The sequence below is a fragment of the Myodes glareolus genome, chromosome 21 (assembly GCF_982192425.1).
Source record: "Myodes glareolus chromosome 21, mMyoGla1.1, whole genome shotgun sequence".
Taxonomy (NCBI): domain Eukaryota; kingdom Metazoa; phylum Chordata; class Mammalia; order Rodentia; family Cricetidae; genus Myodes; species Myodes glareolus.
The window spans coordinates 64,104,638-64,124,406 of record NC_142046.1 but is presented as its reverse complement, the minus strand read 5'-3'; the positions used below and the strand labels follow the sequence as shown (position 1 = coordinate 64,124,406).

General features: G+C 42.7%; 1 protein-coding gene across 14 annotated transcripts in view; it reads left to right on the top strand.

Annotated features, from left to right (window-relative positions):
- The first annotated feature begins 1,789 nt into the window (after positions 1-1,789).
- Ctnnd1 (catenin delta 1) overlaps positions 1,790-19,769 on the top strand; it is a 50,135-nt gene continuing 32,155 nt past the window's right edge. For 12 of the 14 annotated variants that reach the window (XM_048426290.3, XM_048426297.3, XM_085680895.2 and 9 more), the window contains exon 1: positions 1,790-2,115. The gene's annotated coding sequence lies outside the window, so the exon portion shown is untranslated. The remainder of the gene's footprint in view (positions 2,116-19,769) is intronic. The other 2 variants (XM_048426300.3, XM_048426291.3) reach the window with 1 other exon arrangement.

The window sequence follows — 19,769 nt, the reverse complement described above, 5'->3', positions numbered from 1 at the left end:
CTTTGAGCCTGGAGCTGGGCTGGTGACCCGCAAATTCTAGTGATCTTCTTGGCTCTGTCCTACCCATAGGCATGCATATGACCATGTCTGGCTTTTTACATAGGTGCTGGTATCTGAATTCAGGTTCTCACGTTTGAGCAGCAAGTGAGCTGTTATCCCCTGAGCCATCTCTCCAGTGAGAGATAGTTGGTTCCATTTTATTGTTAAAGAAAGAGGTTTGGAAATTACATAATTTGGCCAAGGTCACATGGTGGTGCTGGAATACTTACGTAGGAGTAGCTGGAAGCCAGCAGTTTGACTGCAGTCTCTCTTTTTTGCCCTTGTTTTACCATTATAGATTATGAAAGCTTTATGAAGATTCATTTTGCAGCAGCCAGTAGGAACACACACCTATTATTCCAGCACTCAGGAAGCAGAGGCAGGGGCATCTCTATGAGTTTAAGGCCAGCCTGTGTACACATCAAGAATTCCAGAACAGCCGTGGCTGCATAGTGAGACCCTCTCTAAAAAAATAAAAGTAAAAAAGTAAATAAGAAATAGGGTCAGCAGGAGATCTTAGTGGGTAAAAGTGCTTGCTGCCAAGCTTCCTGACCTAAGTCTGACCCCGTGAGTTCATATACAGAAAGGAGAGCATGGGTCCCTACAGATTGTTCTCTGACCTGAACATGAGTGCTGTGCTACATGTGTGCCTATGCACATGTGCAAGCATAGATACACACAAATACATTTAAAAATAGAAAGAGAACCCTTTTAATTCATCATCTTGGCTTAGTAATTAGTGAATAAGTAATACCAGTCTTACCAGGTGGTAATATGCCAGCATTCCCATCACCGAGAAGGTAGAGGGATTTTGAGTTTGAGGTCAGCCGATGGTCCAGTGAGACCTTTTCTCAAGCAAAACAAAGCAACCTCCCCACTGAAGAAAAAAACAAAACCCAACAACAAACAATACCCCTTCCCCTAGTAAATCTTAAATGAATTCAGAGAAAAATCCTGGTAATGTTTTATTTAGGTCAAATAAAAAAGCCAGGTAGTTTTGAGTTCACAAAGAAATAGCATTCTCTTAATTATTTTAACGATATTTTTATCTATTCTAAATTCTTTCTTTGTGGATCCTGCCTGACGCCCCGGGCAAGCCCACATTATTTTGATGGAAAGACAGTGGTTTTCCTCAACAGCTCTGTGCATTCTGCTTCCTTTTAGTTAGAGCAAGAGAGGCTAACAAGCTGTGAACAAGCCTAAGCATCTATTTTTCCTCATTAGCTTTAATGCAATTAAATCAAAACAATGAAATTGAGAGTTTGTCTCAGATATTTCCTACCATTCCAATCAACACACAGCCCTGTTTCTGGGATTTCTCTCTCCTTCTCTCCTGGCTTCCTTTGGGAAAATGCTTTGGGGAAGAAAGCAACAAACCAAACAGCAGCAGGCAAATAAAGTAAGCTCTCTTCTGTTTTCCCACCCTGCTAGATAGGGAAAGGGAGCAAGACCCTCATCAAAGAGAACTGAGGCTTAGGCGTGCCGTTCTGAAAAGCTTTGTTATTTAGCACCTCCCACCTCCCCGCCGAGCTCTGCAGTAATTCCTCAGAGACCGTATAGTCTCCGCTTTAAATATAAATATATATATATAATATATATATATAACTTCCTCGTCTTTCTCTCCTCTTTTTTTTTTTTAATTTCCTATAATAAAGTTTCCTATTGGATAAGGTCAGCTCCCTGATTTATGCCTGGCTCCTATTGGAAGCTCGCAGGGGCTGACATCACTTAGGAAAGCTAGGGTAGGGCTGCCAGATCAGTTTGTCACCACCCAGGCTCCCTTGCCTTTGGCTGGGTGCAACTTCCATTTTAGGTGTTGGATCTGAGGGGAAAGGGAGAGAGGGAGAGAGAGAGAGAGAGAAAGAGAGAGAGAGAGAGAAAGAGAAAGGGGGGGATCGAGCAGAAGGAAGGGAGGGAGAGACAGACAGACGCGGAGGGAGAGGGAAAGAGGCAGGAAAGATCCTGAAACGAGGAAGAGGAAGAGGTGGCGAACCTCGTTGGATTTGTCTTTCTCAGCACACTGGTGAAGCTTTGGGTTTGTTCGTAAAGGATTGGCTTTAGAAGTCCACATCTGAGGTGTGTGTTCTTTTCATTTTATTTTTCTTTTCTAAAAATGTGTGTATAACCAGTTGGGGAAAGGCTAACCCAAGTGGAATTTTTGTCTTAATGGTAACTGGAGGGAATTTAAAAAAGGCAAGAGAGCCTGTTAATGCTGACGGTCAATTTCTAATCAGTTATGTTTTTCTACTTTTAATAGTTTGGACGTATTTTGGTATTTTATTTATATTAAGGCAAAGGTAAATGTACTAGGTGTAATACCGGAAGCTGGTTAGAACCAGAGGTAGAAGTTGTGTAGATTACATTTTTGTATGTACTTTTATTTCATTTTATTTTATTTTTCTGGGTTAAGCTAACATACTTCTGTTTTCATAACTCAAAAAGTTACTTTCTGGCATGTTGTGTGTGGGTTGTGAAAGGGATTTGTCCTGGTCGGGAGAGTTGTACAGATGGCTCTTACCATGTTTAAAAACTTCCAGCCCCCTCACCTTCGAATCTGCGGCAGTGGAAAGTTGCAGGGAGCTTTAGAGCTTAAATAGTATTGTTGTTTCCTCCTGAGAGTTTGAGCGGCCCGGACGGTTTCAGCTCTGCTGTTCCTGGGTGGATCCCTTACTTCTCCAGGTGTGGTGGGTGGGAGCCTCGCCTGTTTGAAGGAGCCTCTTTGCTTTGCCTTGGGAAACGAGTGGATCTTTGGTAACTGAATTGCCACAGCTTTTTTTTTTTTTTTTTTTTTTTTTTAAACCTAAAGTTACTTTGGATGGCAGAGATTTGTGAAGGTGTTGTATGTTAAACCTGCAAATATGATAATGGTGCTTTCTGTAGTAAAGCAGCAGAACACCTGAAAGTCTTCAGCCCTTTCGGTTTCTGAGAGGGCCCTAGGTTGTGAAGGGTTGGGCGAAGAGAAACCACTTAATGAAAACGTGAATTTGCAAAACCCACTTGAGAAAGCACAAAGGGAATTTCATTTTTAAGCAACTGGAAAGGTGCTTTTTAGAGTTGTCTTTTGTTTGTGTGTTTGCTTGGCTAACTTGGCAGTAAGTAAGAGCACTGTTAAAGGCCTGTGACTCTGCTTCACGTTTTATAATTGGTCTTCCGATTTGTTTGGTTTTGCTTTTTGTACATACATTCTTGCAAATGTACTGATCCCAGATAATTATATAGCCAACTCATCAGTAGCTGCAAAATAGGGTTCTCCTCTTTTAAAATAGGAATCATTATGGGAATTTGGGCTGGAATAGATATTGCTCTAATTGTAGATGGGTCTTAATGTATATAAGCTGCTCATTACCTTTAAATTGTTATGAATCTTTTTATTTTTTGATTTTGTAGTCCCTGCCCCCATTCTTTTTAGACTGGAACACTTCCTTGAGTTTTTTTCTTCTGTGAAGACATTCCTTGCAGGATGATTTTATCCTTGTGAGGTTGTGGCTTCTGGAGGAAACAACTTTGTTCCTCTTTCCCTTTCCGTATCATTGGGGCGAGGATTACAGGAAAGAATCTGACGTCTGCACCTCGGAATAAAGAGAAGTAGTTGAAAAAAAAGAAAAAAGACAACGTGTACAGTCAGTTGGGCTATAGCTCTCATTTCTAGTTTTTTTCAATTTTCCTTTGAAATGCTGATCTGGGGAGGTTTCTTGGTGGGTCTGTGGAGGGTTGGTCTGGTGCTGCCAGAGTGTGGGTTTCTCGCGCAGCCCTTAGGGGGAGGGATGAGCGTCTGAAGGAGGAGTACAAAGGCAGTTTGAAGATCGGTGCTGGACGGTTGCTGGTGATCCGGGTTCGGTCCGAAACTGGGCTTTGTGTAGCTGTGTTGAACAGCGTTAGGGTCCAGGACTATTTTTACAAACTAAGTCATTGTTTGGCCTGCAGTGAAGTCTAGAGCGTCTTGAGGTGATAAGATGGAAGATTATTGTCTTTTACTTCACCTCTGTTGGTTCTTTCAGGAATCATAGGAAAGGGTACAGATAAGTAATCTTTTGTTTTGCTGTTATTACTATTTGTTATGCTTTTTATATTGATTTTGGGGTGAAAATGATGACAAATAAGTATGCATTGTACAGATTTACTTCCTTGTCTGCTTTTTATATAAATTGCTTAGTGTCTTTGTTAGGTGAGTGAGGTAGTGGTCTGTTTCAGGTGTGTGGGTCTCATGGCTGCTTAGAGCTCTAGCACCTTTCTGAGGACTCTGGTACAGACACGTTCTGTGCTCTCTAAAATTGGGACTCTTGGAGATCTTAAGAAAGAAGGAAAGCTTCCTATAATTACATCCCAGCCTTAGGTTTATCAAATAGTTAGCTTCTTAGGGATGGAGGAGACAGGATTCAGCTTAGATCACTATCAATTGCACTAGCAAAATATTTAACTCTGTATGATTTCTTTTTATGTTATGGTAGGTGCTGGCCCCTGTTAGTGCCTCTAGGTTCTCCTGTTCCCCACCCTCTCTCATTGTTTTATTTTATTGTGTGCTAAGCGCTTTGCATAGACTATCTATCTAATTTTTAATAACCATTTTTTGAGAAAGAATTTGGTACTCAGAAGCTGAGATTTGCAGAATATCTCACTGTCTAAATGGATTATCCTGGTCTGACTACAAAGTCAATGGATTTAACCAGGGATACATTGCCATTACCCGGAGAGAATGGACATAACAGCTGGAACTAAAATAAATGAAGCCTTGCTACGGGAGGAGTGCTTTAGTCCTTACCTAAAGAGACGAAATTGGAGTAGTATGTGTAAAAGACCAGTGTCCTTAGTGCAAGTTGGGCTGAATATGCTGTGCAGGTACCTGTGAGCTCTGACCGAGCGCCGGGGCTAGAACTCGCGTCTAACACAGGCCAGGCAAGTGCCCTGCCCCTGAGCTCATCACCAGTCCTCTTGTATTCATTAGTTATTTTGGGACAGTTCTGGTTGTCCTTGAACTCTCTGTGGGCTTGAACTTAGAGGCCTGCCCGCCTCTGTGTCCCCAGTGCTGGGACTAAAGGTGCGCACCACCACTGCTGGCTGCTTTATTCATTTTTAACTTCTGAGAATTGGCTTCCACCTTCATTTGCTCATTAGTGAAATTTCCTCTTCCAGAGAATTTTCAGCCCTTTGGATTGAATGATACCACCTTCCAGTGACAGGCTTGTAGGAGGTAGTTCTTATAAATGTATTATCATGTGTCTAATAAATACATCATACTGTGTTAAAGATTATGTCTTTCACCCAGACTGAGCTGCTTGTGAGTGGGTACTGCCTTGTCTCTATCCCCTTATCACCTGTCTCAGTGTCTGCTACTAGCTGAGGTGCTCGTTCGTCTTTAGTTAAGGAGGGAATTGGTGGGGACTGAGAAGGCGCAAGGTGAGACAGGAAGCTAAACAACATGAATTAGACTCCAATGTAATTTTGACATTTTCACTAGCTTGTTAGTTTAGATCTTTTTTTTAAAATTAATTTACATTTTTTGTTTACATTTATTTCCTTGTGCGCGTTGGGGAGGGGCCTGCACCTGTTCCAGCTAAGTTGGCAGATGTGGAAGTCAGGGAGAGAGTCTGCTTTTTCCTATGAGTGGATTCTCGGGATTGAACTCCAGTCCTTACAGTTGGTGGCGTGTGCCTTTATCCACTGAGACATTTCATCAACACTATCATTTTTTGGGGGAATCTCATTTGCCTGAGATTGGCCCAAACTTGAGAACGTAGTGAGAATCACTTTGTATTTGTGATTCCTTCTGACCCTTCTGCCTCTTCCTTCTTTATGTTGCTGGTACTGTAGACATGTGTCATCACAGCTAGCTTCAGAACAAAGTTTCTGGAAATAATGGAAGATTCTAAGGTTTAGCTTTTCTTGACAATCAGTCTAAAGAACAGTGTAAGAGGTAAGGTGCCTTTCGTAGCTTAGGCAACTGTTGCTGTCCATCAGTGAAAACTTGCCTATCCATGTTCTGGGGAAAAATGTGGGCATCAGCGAGGACCTGATCAGTCCTCAGGCACCAGGCCTGCTTGGGCCACTGGTTTTTATACCACTACTAACAAAAACATGAAGAGCTTGGGATGATGATTCTAGACATGAGTGCTTCAAAGAAAATGTGTTTGGCAACATTTTCTCCTTCCTCCAGGTCTCATTTTGAGACAGGGACTCCTGTCCTGATCTGTCTCTGCCTCCCAAGTGCTGGAATTATAGGAGTAGGCTATCACACCGGCCTGATACCAATTGTTTTTGTTTGTTTGTTATTTGTTGTTGTTTTGTTTTTGTTTTTTGTTTTTTTTTGAGATAGGATTTCTTGTAGTTTTGGTGCCTGTCCTGGAACTTGCTCAGTAGACTAGACTGGCCTTGATCTCAGAGACCCGCCTACCTCTGCCTCCCAGTGCTGGGATTAAAGGCATTAAAGGCGTGTGCTGGCACTGCCTGGCTACGTGTTCTTTTTTGCTGTAGATTAAGCGTGCGTGCGTGCGTGCGTGCGTGCGTGCGTGCGTGCGTGCGTGCGTGTGTGTGTGTGTGTGTGTGTGTGTGCAGGTCTAGCACAGGATAACACGCAATGGAAGTGGTTTCCTGCCTCAGTGTCACTTTGTGTTGGGATCAGAATGTGAGCTATCACACTTGGCAGCCATTGTTAGTATTATGATTACTATTATTAATCACCCTTTCAGCCATGGAACTATATTAGAAAACCTATTAATTTAACAACTTAAATTATGGAAATTGGCGAGATGGCTCAGTGGATAAGAGCATTTGTTCTTCCAAAGACTGAGTTGGATTCCCAACACCCAAGTCAAGCAGTTCTCAGCTGCCTGTAACTCTAGTTATAGAAGCCATCTTCTGGCTTCTGTGAGCACCTGCGAAGTTGTGACATATACCCACATAGATGCACACACCTAAATAAAGGTAAAGATATCTTCAAAGAACATAAATTAACTTTTATGTATAATTCAGGATTGTAGTAAGAGGAAACTTAGTATGAATGAGCATAGGTAATCAGGATATGGAAAAACTACAAATATTCCTTTGTATTTGCTCAGAAAAGGGATTAAAATAAGGGTTTATAAAAACAAAAATAAAATATCTTTTGGGGGCTAGAGAGATGGCTTAATAGTTAGTAGCACTGACTGATCTTCTAGAGAACCCAGGTTCCATTCCCAGTATCCATATGGTGACTCATAAGCTGTAGCTCCAGTTCCAGAGGAGTGTGAGACCTTCTTCTGACCTCTGGGCACTAGGCGTACATAGTCTACATACATACATTGAGGCAAAAACACCCGTACGCATAAGATAGAAATAAACAATCCTAGCTACATGAAGCTGAAATAGGAATTGATTGACCTCCAAGACTGTCAATAGAGAAGCACGGATGAAGGGAGAACACTGTCCTGCTTGGGGTTTTAAAAGGGGGAAATTAAAGTAGGAGTGTTTTGTATTTAGTTGTGTAATTATTTTTAAATACTTTTTTTTGAGACAGGGTCTCAAGTAGCCCAGACTGGCCTTGACCTTGCTTAGGACTTCTTGCATGCTGGGAAAGCACTCTGTCAATTGAGCTACATCCCTAGTCTTTTTTCTTTTCTAGTCTTTCTTTATTCCCCTTTTTTTCCCCTTTGATAGGGTCTCTCTGGTTTGGAGCTCTGGCTGTCCTGGAACTTGCTATATAGGCCAGACTGGCCCTGAACTCAGAGAGGTCCTCTTGTCTCTGCCTTTGTATTGGAATTAAAGACAAGTACCACTACCACTGCATCCTACATCCTAGACTACATCTAGTCTTAAAGAGTTTTTCTTCAAGTGTTCTGTGATGATCAGTGATAGGTAATTTGGTTAAAGTTTTCCTAAGTCTCATCTGATGGGGAAAGTGGTGTTAAAAAAGTTTTTATTTTAAATATGCAGAATTTTTGCAGGGTGGTGGTGACGGCCGCACAAACCTTTAAACCTTTAATCAGGCAGATGTCTGAGTTCAAGGCCTGCCTGCAAGTTCAGGACAACCAGGGCTACATAGAAAAATCCTGTCAGTGGAGGGGTGAGAGGAGGCATTTTATTTTGTAGTAGGCAGCAACTTTGGAGAGTTGTGGGGTTTGTCTCTTCCTGAGGGAGGTGTTGATGGGGAGACAAAACAGGTAGCACTGTTTGAATATTTTCATAATTTCATCAAAGACTTTAGAAAAAAAGTTACTCCCTTCTTTGTGTCTAGCAGAAACAGAATTTTGGGTAAATGTAATTTAATCGGAGTGGACTGAGACAGTTTGGGTTTATTATCATCAGCTCTTGAACCAGATTTCCGTTTTGAGGCCGCCCTCAAACTTGCTAAGAGCCTCCTCTCTGCCTCCTCAGTTTCTTGGTATGTACCACACACCTCTTCTTCTTTTTTTTTTTTCCTTTTTTTTTTTTTTTTAACATGCCATTTTGAGCCAGATTCTTTACCTCAAGCCTTCCAACCAGAAGTTGCTAAGCTAATGTCAGGTTATAAATGCTTGTACAGAAATTAAAGCAGGGTTTTGCTATCTTTTTTATTGGAGGGAGCTCCCTCTTGGGAAACATGCCACTTGCAACCCGTATCTATGGACATTTGAAAAACTATACTATGTAGAAATTTTGGTTTGATTTGAGTGCTTCCTATGAAAAGTTGGCTTTCATATGAGGAAAAGTCTGGCTGGGCTTGGGATGTTTGCATGTCTTAGACGAAGCCCTCACCTTTCAGAGACAGGGTCTTGCTGTGTACCATGCCACCAGGGTTCTGAACAGTGTTTATTTGGTACTCTTCAGCCTCTGTGATGGCTAGTTACTCAAATTCCTCAATTTCTAGCCTATGTTCTTTATTGTTTCTCCTGATTCTTCCCCTGGTGTTTGCTTTCAGGTTCTCTGCACCATATCCCTAAGCTAATGGTCTTCTCAAGATTTTGATTTTTGTCCTTAGTTGTATTGGTGCAAAAGACAAGTGTAGAATACTGCTTCTGGTTTGCTTGCCTTAGATTGACATGAAGGTACGTACCATCTAGGGAGTCAGTTAGTGCCTCCCCACTGCTGCCTTCAGGTTTCTCTGTGTAGCCCTGTCTGTCCTGGAACTCTGTAGACCAGGCTGGCCTCGAATCCACAGAGTTCCACCTACTTCAGCCTCCTTAATTCTGGGACACCACTCCCAGGCCCTTAGTTAGTTTTTATCTTTGATATTTTTTTTTAGATCTCATCTATCTAATTAATTACCCATTCTAGCCTAGCCAATAGTAGAGCAAAAGAAGTTTACTTTCCCCAGAATAAATGACCATGTTTGTATGTGTGACCTGTTGTTCTGTACTGGAGTGGAGAAGCATGTTTCTTACTGTAGAATGAAAAGGTACTTGTTTGAAGAAGCTTATATTTTAAGAGACCAAAATTTATTCTGATGTCTGAGGACATAGACATTGTTACAGAAAGTAGGTCGACTTTTCAGTACCTTTCAAAGCACCTGCAGTTCCATCTCATGGCCAGTGAAGTCAGTCTGTTGAATGAAGTAGCTGCTGTATATTCAGTCCACTTTCAAATAGAGGAGTCGATTTTAAAAGGGAAATTGATTCCAATCTGATTTCTTTCCTGCTTCTTTGTTGGGATGGGGGAACTCTGTAACCCTCTGCTTTCCCTCCATGGCTGACTTTGCAAACTAGGACACAGTTGGACCCTAGAGTGTTCACCCTGCTGCAGGGCAGCCAAGGAGCAGGCATGGCTGTAGGTGTGGAAGCCCCCAAATCATAGACAGACCTGAGGATCACAGTTAGAAAAAATGTAGAGAACCTGGTATGCCACGTGCCAGTAATCCTAGTATTTGGGAAGCTGAACAGGAAGAGCTGGAGTGTGAGGCTAGCCTGTGCTACATAGTGGACCTTGCTAAAAACATAGACAAATAGGACTGGTTAGATGGCGCAGTGAGTAGGTGCTTGCTGCCAAACTCGATGACTTCTGCATGTGTGCCTCATGGCATAGGTTCCACACACATACATGCATATGCAAAATGAGTGTATAATAATAATAATAATAATAATAATAATAATAATAATAATAATAAAGAGCTAGTCAGGTGGTGCATGCTAGTTCAAGACTAACCTGAACACATGAGAAGTGCAGGGCTCAGGAATGAAATTTTCCTTGGGTAGGTAGTGAGTTTGAGGTTAGCATGGGGAACTTGAGATTCTGTTTCAAAAAGAACACAAATGCAACCAACTAAACAAAAAAATATTAAAATAAAAACAAAATGAAACTAACTTATTTTTCTGAAGTTTAACTACCTGTATTTCTTGAACATGGCAGGTGTGCACTTAAGGCTAATGTAGGAGAGGAGATGCGAACTAGCTGGGCTAGATATCAGCATTCTTCCCAAAGCAAATCAGGAAAGGCAAAATAGAACAGAAGAGAAAGACAGACAGACAGACAGACACACACACACCAAACCTAGGGCTGAGGAGGTAGCTCAGTAGTAGAACATTTATCTGGTAAAAACAAATCCCTGGGTTTGATCCCTAGCACACACAAAAATCTGCTGCATGCCATGCTCTTGTGTATAATAATAAATCAGATATACTTAATAAGTAATGAGTATATAAGCACATATGTTACAATCTGTTGAAAAAGTATAGTACATAGGATGGTGCCAAGAGGAGAAAATTTGTGTGTGTGTTGCTGCCATCCATCCATCTGTCCGTTTGTCCGTCTGTCTGTCTATTTATTTGAGACAGAGTTTCATGGATCCTAGGCTGGCCCATGAACTCCCGATCCTTTTACCTCCACTTCTCAAATGCCTAGGGTTGTGTTTTACAAGACTCGAGACCAAAATAAGTGAGTGGTCATATAGGTAAGAGGAATAGGGGCCCATTCCCTAGACTGATTGTTACCCTGGTCAGAAGAGATGGTGGGGGTGAGTATGAGACCTGTCTGGGCTGGTGTGTCCTGGCACAGGATCCTGTTTGGCACTATGACGTACAAAGGGAAATTACCTTTAGGACCTAGAGACAACAGCTGTGTTTCCCTATTAACTTGAGGCAGCAGCAGGCCCAGCCTTTTTCTCCCAGTGAGAGTGATTTTCATAATAGCGATTTGTATAGGTTGATGATTCTTGTCTCGGAGAACCATAATACAGTGCTGTTAGTTAAAATAAGTTTGTATGTATTTGTAAAGATAATTTTTTTCTTATTTACATAGTAGTCTAGGAAAAGGAGAAAATTAGCACAGATCTGCTACAGTTTCCTTTTGTCCACATTTGTTGGTTTTGCTTAGGTGTATTAGGCCTCACTTGCTGCTGCTTATGCTCAGAGACAAGATCTTTCTACATAGCCCTGGAACTCATTGTGTAGACCAAGCTGGCCTGAAACTAACCGAGATCTGCCTGTTTCTGCCAGGATTAAAGGTTTGGGCTACCAAGCCTGGTTAGAAGTTCCTCCCTTCTTTAATGTTGGGGTTTGATGGTTTCTGGAATCCCCTTCCTAACACTGGGGATCACAGTCACTTTATAAGCTACCATACCCATCCATATTTCTATCTTGCATATCAGAGTTGATAATCCTTGTTCAGTAATTGTAGGACTCAGTTTTCACTTTCAAGATATGTAAATTTAAGTTATTAGGGGTTATCAAAGCATATTCTGAACTACTCTGCTTGGTGATTTTGATGGGACTGAAAAAGAATAGCCAACTATTTGTTGATTTGGTGATTTGGTGTTTGTTTGGCAACCCTTATAGTTAGATAATACCCAATCACCAGACACCCTGTGTCTTGAATCACCCATACTTATTTTCCCTCTCACGATTTCTGACTTAGCAAATCTGTTATTTAGTTAAAGACATCTCTCCCCCTCCCCTGTGTGTCTGTGGCTGTTTAAGCTGGCAGCACAGTTCAGGTTAGTCTTGGACTTGGAACAGTTTTCCTGCTTGAGCCTCCCCAGGCTGGGTTTACCCTGTTGTGGCTGCTACACCCAGCTTTCCCTTTCTTTTTGTTAGAGGCTTTAGTCCTGGTCCTTGACCTGGTTACTCCTTCTTCCCTCTACTTGTAATTATCTGGTTGTCCTCCTGTTACTTAATACCATCTTTGAGGGATGACTAAGGACCGCCTCCCAATTCCCATCTCCTACCTGTATCATTTTAGGTTTGCAGTACTTCAGGTAATCACAGATTTCTGCAAGATTTTCAAGTTGCTTTAAGTAACTGGTTGATTACTATTTCTCCAGAATGTGTAGATGATGAAGGTGTTTATAATTGTCACGACTGTCATGTAATGCTGTTCATATTTTTTTAATCAAGTCTTCACTCACTTTCCCATAGGAATACTTTTCTCCACAGCTCTTTAAGGACATTTTGCTACTTTTTTTTTTTTTTTTTAAATCTCAAATCAGAAGTTGAAGTGACTTAACTTGGAAAAATGTCAGCAGTAGTGCTCGATGTCTGAGTTTCTGGTTATTCCTCATCTGTTATCAAGTAGGCTGGGTCACGAATGCTTGAAAGATTTAGGACTTGGCCTTTTTGCAGTAGAATATGGAACCAGTCTTTGAATTTGTGTAGACGTTTGTTTGCAGGAAATTAAAACATTGAAAATGTTGTTCTGTCTGCCCTGTAAATAGGCAAGTCCATTAGGGAGCAGCTCAGGAGTCTATAGACGGTTGGGCTGGTAAGCAAAATAGTTCTTTGAGGTTCTGAGTTTTAAAAAAAATAGGATTTAAAACTGAGCTTGGTGATATGTCTGTAATCCCAGCAATCCGGAGGTTGAGGCAGGAACAGACCAGCAAACAACAAACTGGGCTATTCAGTGAGACTTTGACTTAAGTTCTTGCTTTCACAGAGCTTCTAGTTCAATCCAAGATGCCTAGTGGGCAGCAAAGCAGACCCAAGTGTATTTTCTAACTTCTGCCCCTTCGTCAAAGGAATGTTGTGGTTAGATTGGCAGGAATAGGCCACATGGTTTTCTACAGCTGTGAGAATCTCTGTGTAGCCTTTTTGAAAATGTTAATTTTCAAATGATTGTGACCTCCAGGTTGAAGTCTCAGGTGGATGGATATTTAATTGGCATGAGTAGACTACTAACTGACTTGTGATGGTAGACTTGGAGTGGGAGCCGGTTAATTCGAGTTTATCTATGTTATTTATTTGTGTTACCCAGTATTGTTTTGGGACTGCATGCTAATGCTGATTTGAAGGTTATGCCAATATGTAGCATGGTGTGGAGAATTCAAGTTGCCCGTTAAAGGAAACTTAGACCATGGCTCCGTTCTCCCTCCCCTTGCAATTTTGAAATTGTGGAACAAATTCAAGAAAGGATGTTAACATTGAAACCCCAGCTGTACAATTTGTTTAAAACTCACAGGAAGGGCTAATTTACTTCCTGTCTGAAAGGGAAATGCTGGCTTCCTTAACTTCCTTCTTGGCCAACTCTGGCCCACTTGGAATATGGGTGGGGGAGGAGGGGAGGAGCTGGTCATGTAGTCTTTTTTTTCTCTTTTTCTTCTTCAGTGTTGCAGATTGGTTTAGTACTTCATACATGCTAGGCAACTGTTCCACTGGGAGTTGCATTCATTCGGGATGCGCTATTGATCTCACCTGTTATCAAAACCTTAAGAAATAGTTCCCATAATGTTTATGTTGAGTTGTGGTGTTCCCTTTGCCTCTGTGCTTTTGTGTGTGTGTGTGTGGGGGGAACCTGTACTGAGGTTGTTTTTGCAGTTCAGGAAACCTTCCCACCCCTCAGACATAATTTTACATCCAACCTGTTTATGTGCACTCCCCTGTGTTCTCTGACAAGGAATTGTGGGGAATACTTAACTCATTGGACCCTGAAAGGCAGATTGTAGAGAGAATTGGACAGAGGGAGTGGGTGACAAAAGTTACTTATTTTTAAACTGAGCCAAGCAAGAATTCCAAGTGGGGCCAGTTGGCACTCTTCCTGCTATTTTAATCCAGGCTCCTCCTTCCTACTGACCGGTCAATTGTATTCACTGTTTGATGTGAGCTTGAGGAGGGGGAGGGAAAGTAGTGGGAACAGCTGGTGGCTTCATCAAACCCTCTCAATAATTCTTTTTGAAAACCGTTCTGGAGTAAGGAGCGCCCGGGAGCTAGAACTGGGTAGTGGAGTGGCCCGGCTTCCTAGGCACCCTTCACTCTGTGGGATGCCCGCTGTTTGGAATGTAGCCTGACTCTATGAGACACATTCTATCTCCCCTTCCTCTGCCTTCCCAATGCTTTGTGAAGTCTCATCACGTCGTCCAGGCTGACTTGGACTTAGAGCATTCGTCCTGCCTCCATGTCCCAGTGCTGGGATTATGGATGTGAGTTTCCATTCCCAGCTTTGGAACTTGATGCAGGAAGCCAGATAGCAAACAGATTCATCCTTCACCAAAGGTCCTGAGCCTTCCAGGGATGTTCTCGTTAACGCACCCTTTGGTTGAGTTTTCCAAATATGTCTGAAAGAGTCAGAAATAGTTGAACTCAGGATCTCTAGTGAAGTTAATTGTACTTGGACTGTACTTCCCTGGCTCACACTCCAGGGTGATGCAGTCCTGAGTCGACACTGCTTCCCTAGTTTACCTGTTTAGTCTGACGCAGACCTGCCCAACACCTTTTCAGAGCAGCAGCAGCAGCATGAATGGGGTGTTTAGTGCTGTCGTGGGGAATGTCTTTTACAACTAGTTTTTTCTCTTTTTATTTCAGAAAACTTCCTTAGATGCTTTTAAGAATTCATTTTGCAGGTCCATTTCTCATTTATTTGGTTTGGGCCATGAGCAAGGGAGCACTGTAACTTCATTTTCAAAATTTTTGAGAAAAAGAATGAACTTTGGTGCTAGGTACAACATTGGACACTTTTGTTTGTGTGCGTCAGTGACAGGGTTTGAAATGGCTGCTCTAAAACAGAATTGCTAAGTACTGCTTTCTGTCGACCTGGGATAGCTGACTTGTATATGTTCTTGCCAGGCCTCTCATCTGATTGTCTCAGGTCCAGATCAGGACGAAATTCCTCCCAGTTGTGCCGCTTTCCACTCAGCGTCCCTTGATCTTTGTTGTAGAGATCGTTTAGCCCGAGATTCGGGAGTTAGCCGATAGTTTCCAGCAGGTTTTGGGAGGGAGGCTAGGAGAAGGAAGGAGGAAAAGATGAGGGAGATGGCATTTTACTAGTCTTGGCTTGGAATGTTCTTCCGGTTAGAAGTATCTGCTGAGCTTGGCTGTTTATGCACAGTGAACAGAACCTTGGGCAAAGGGTGCTATTTCTCTGGATCTCAGGAATCTCTGATTGATGGAACTTGACCTCTGTCTAAAGTTTGCTTCTGGGGTTAGGATTACTTCCAATGGGCTGTACAGGATAAAAGAAAATGTATAGTTTAGCCCATTCTCGGAGCCAGCCAGTGCTTTCTTTTCTGACTAGGCTGTAGGAAAAGCTGAGGTTGCTGTCTCAACCTCTTTGCTGCCTGGGCTACAGTGCAATTCCTAGTGGCCCTCCTCTTGTTCTCTTGGGAAGTCGGGAACTTTGCCCTCAGAACTTGATAAACTGCCTTTCTGTAGAGTGGAGTCTGCTGCCTTTGTTTGTTCTCTGTGGAACTGGCTTTTGGAATTAATTCCACATGTAGAGAAATTTCAAAGTTTTGAAGGCAACAAAAATGGGCGATAAAGAATGTGACAGGGGACCCAGTCTCTTGTTGGTGATCAGCCTGCCATTGGTGGTGCTTTCTGGGGCTGCCCACTTGTGGTTGTGCTGCCTGCAAGAGCCGCTCCAGCTTCCAGCACCCCCACTTCGGGGTCTCCACAGGGAGACCCTTTCCTGCCCCCAGACTCTTACTTAGGTCTTTGCACATAGTATCTTTCTGCTGATTCTTTTAGGCCTGAGCTTTGTCCTCTGTAGCGTTGGCTTGAGGCTAAGAGGAGGGTTGTTTTCCTGAACATGATAAGGAACTGAGCAGGGCAAAGCAGGAGCTCTAGCTGGTGATTGGTAGACAGGGTGCCCTGGAATGTGGTTGGCCTGCAGCCCAGAATCCAGCACTTTGTATTTGTTTGTTTCTGGGAGACTGTGGTCTGGTGCTCCTGTGACAGGAAGTGAGAAAAGCTGGGAGTGGGGGACAGAGAGGGTGATGTCTTTGTCCCTGGAGAGCAGCTCTGCCATAGAGCCCTGCTGAGAAGAGAGCAGCCTTTGTGTGTCTAATGGGTCTCAGGGCATCTAGCTACTCTGTGGGACTAGAGAGTATGAGATCTGACTGATGGGTCTCAGGGCATCTAGCTACTCTGTGGGATTAGAGAGTATGAGATCTGACTGTCGCCTTTTACATCTTAGCACTTGAGTTATATAAATGGCCTTGATCTCTTAGCATTGAGGAACTTACTGAGTTTGTGTGTGCTTATTTATGGATCTTTATGATTTAATTATGAATGGAATTCTAGAAGGGCATCGATGTTAGATAACGTTGATGTACTATGTATGTATGTTACCGAAACCTTGTTGGGTCCGAAAGGAACAAAGAGACTGGTAATGCTGGAAACCTTCAGTTAGACACTTGCTACACACAGGTGCCCGCCCATTCAGTTTCAGCGCCACACAGTTTAATTTCAGCGTCGCCTCTTTGCAGTCTTCCACTGTTCACCCATAACCGGGAGGGTTGGTGGTTTCCTGGGATTGTAGTACCTGCGACATTTTGTCCTCGGCCCCTTTCTCCCTTGTTTTGTTTTCCTGCTTTTTATTACAGCTGGAAAACAGGCATCTTTTCTCATTTTGTGGGTTGGGTGGCTGAGTCCTCAACTTCTTGCTAAGCTGGCTAGCCCCTGTGCGCACACACAGATCCGCCTTTGATTGCCCAGGAGGACAGCTGCCCTAGAGGCAGATTGCTTGCATACCGCTGGAACAATCCCTCCCCTCTGTTCTGATGCTCGCCAACACAGTCTTCCCTGCTTCTACTTCCTTCTCTTCTCTACCCCTACTCTGATCTTTGCTTTTGACTTAGATGTCACATTAAAAATGAAAATATTTTAGTGAGATTTTTCTTTCTTGAGGTAGGGTAGGGGTGACAGTGTGGCTTTTTTTTTTTTTTTTTGCCAGCTTTCTAGGTGAGACTGCCAATAGGAAAGTTGGTGACTAGTCCAGAGTACTCTGTTCTGTGTGCACGGCCTTTCTTCTGATGTTTTTATTTTATGTTACCTTTCTACTTTGAGTTCTTGTTCCTTATACAAAGAAACTTAGTCTGATGTGGGGTGGTGGTGAAAGCCTTTAGTCATCAAACACTTGGGAGGCAGAGGCAGGTGGATCTCTGAGTTTGAGGCCAGTTTGGTCTACATAGTGAGTTCCAGGACAGACAAAGCTACTCAGAGAGACTCTGTCTTGAAAAAACAAACCAAAAAAAAAAAAAAAAAAAAAGGAAGAAGAAACTTAGTCTGAAATAGAATATAAGCCACTTGTCCCCAGAATTGAGGAACATTTTGCCTTTTAAAGTGAACGTAAGCCCATGTCCACTCCCCACCTTCTTTCCTCAAACACGTGCTGTGTGTCACACGCACGCACTCAGACTAGTCTTGAAATTCTCTTTTTTTAGCCTAACCAGTATTTGGATTACAGGTGTGTATGTGCTATCATGTTCTGCTTAAAAAATAACAACAAAAACTCTTGTTTTAACTTCTGTGGACTTAGAATGACTCATAACCTCCAGAAGCATAGAAAGCTCTTATACTTTCTTCTGTATCAAGAAGGAATATAGATGTTTCTACTACTTATCAACAATGCTACTTCTGAGGAGTAGTTTACTCATCCATAGGAAGGGGCTATTAGTGCACATACCTACTGTGAGGCAAAGAACCACTTGAACCCACCTGGGATTTCAAAGAACCTAGGGAACACACTCGAGGAGATACTAGCTAGACCCCATCTCACAGGTAGGCAGACTGGTACTGAGAAGATGCTACTGATAATTTCTAGGTGGTGGTTGCTGTACTCTTTACTCTAGGTTTGTATTTTATCTTTCATTCAGATGGGAAAAATGTTTCATTTATTACCTGCTAATCTAGGCAAAATAAACTTTGATGCTTTCTTCACTCAGGTTCAGTGTTTGTTGGTCATAAAGACAAGTGTTCCCTAAATGTCTGTTGTCTTCTCCGTAGGCTTTGAGGAGTAGGAACTTGGCGAATATGACTGTTACATGCTTCCACCTTTTCCACACTCTTTCCAAATGATGAGCAAAAGACATGGGGGTGCTGTAGATAGGAAGTAAAACGCTGGGTGAGACGCTGTCTCTAAAGAACGTGAGTTCAGACAGTTGGATGACCTCTCTTAAACCCAAAAATTAAGCTTTTCTCTGGATATTTTTTTATTTTTTGCCTGGGGGTGTAAGGTGTCACAGTTAATTTTAGTATTTCCCTTTAAATGAGGAGAGTTAAACAGTATCATGGAATTCTGCTACTTTTCTCACTTTCCGTTGTAGACTGCCTTCCCTTTTTCTCCCTCCTTTTTCAGGAAGGAGAGAGGCATTTGGCCTCTTCCCTTCCTCTAGTCTGACACCTCCCCCACACCTCCCTTTTATCTTTGTTTCCTTATCGGCTTTTCCCTGAGCCCTGCTTTTTCCTTATAAGGCTAGGCAAGGTCCCTCAGCTAGAGTTGCAGAGGGATCTAGGTGAGTAGCTGTGTCAATGTCTCGAGAGAAAACACAGTGTTTGTCCCAGTGGAGAGAGAGCCTTTTGAGCGGCACCTGGTTAATGGGGGAGGAGAGCCGAGGGAGTTGGCCTGGCCTGAGTGATTAGAGGACTTGTTAGACCAGTCCTGTGTGTGTCAGACGACTCCAAAGAGAAGCAGGTTTTGTTTCTTTCCCTGCCCTCTCAGTCCTGGGCTCCTCAATAGGAGTCACACCTTTCCTTGACTTCAAAGCCGCCCAGTTTTATCCAAGGTTAATGTGCTAGGGTTTGGGGTTCCTAGGATACTTAGGAAAGGGGGAAAAGAACAGGATGTTTTATATAGTGTCTGACCTCAGGAGGCCATGATGGTAGAAGTGATCTTTTTTTTTTTTCTTCCTTTTGAGATGATGTCTTTCAGTGTATGGTTTCCTAAACTCCTAGGCTTCAGTGATTGTCCTGCCTATGTAGCCAGGAGAGGGAATGCCGAACTTCCTGCATCCTAGACAGCTTTGTACCCCTAAACTGTATTACCCAGTTGCCATATACTTTTTGAAATTTTAAATTTACAGTAGGGACTTCAAATCTATCATGTATGATACCCAATGTCCACAGGATATGAGAGTTTGAAGACAGTTTGGACTATATAGAGTTACACACTAGCCCTGGACTGCAGAGTAGCCCTGTCTCAAACAAGCAAAATGAAAAAGAGACCAAACATTAAGTTCTAAAATGGATGTATTGCACACTTGTAATCCTATCAGCAGGAATCTGAGGAAAGGAGGGATGCCGAGTTCTAAGCTAGCTTGGGCTGTATTGCTAAGCCAGGTTCATCTCTCTGCTTGGCCACATGCTACCTAGAGCTGAGTCAGGCCAAGGTGGCCATTCTGTGCCTATGTATTTGTGCCCTTCGGACCCTTCAGAAGTCCCTAACCCAGAAACCCTTGTGACTCTGATTATCCTAAGTCTGGCTATATCCTCTAAGGTTCAAGGAGCATTTAGTGCAGCACAGGTCCATTGCTCCAGAACACAGCCTGTGGCCATGCCAGCCAGGGGAAGGTGGCTGTTTTATTTTTTTTCAGGAGACAGGATCACACAGTGTAACCGAGGCTGTCCTGGAGTTCATATAGCCCA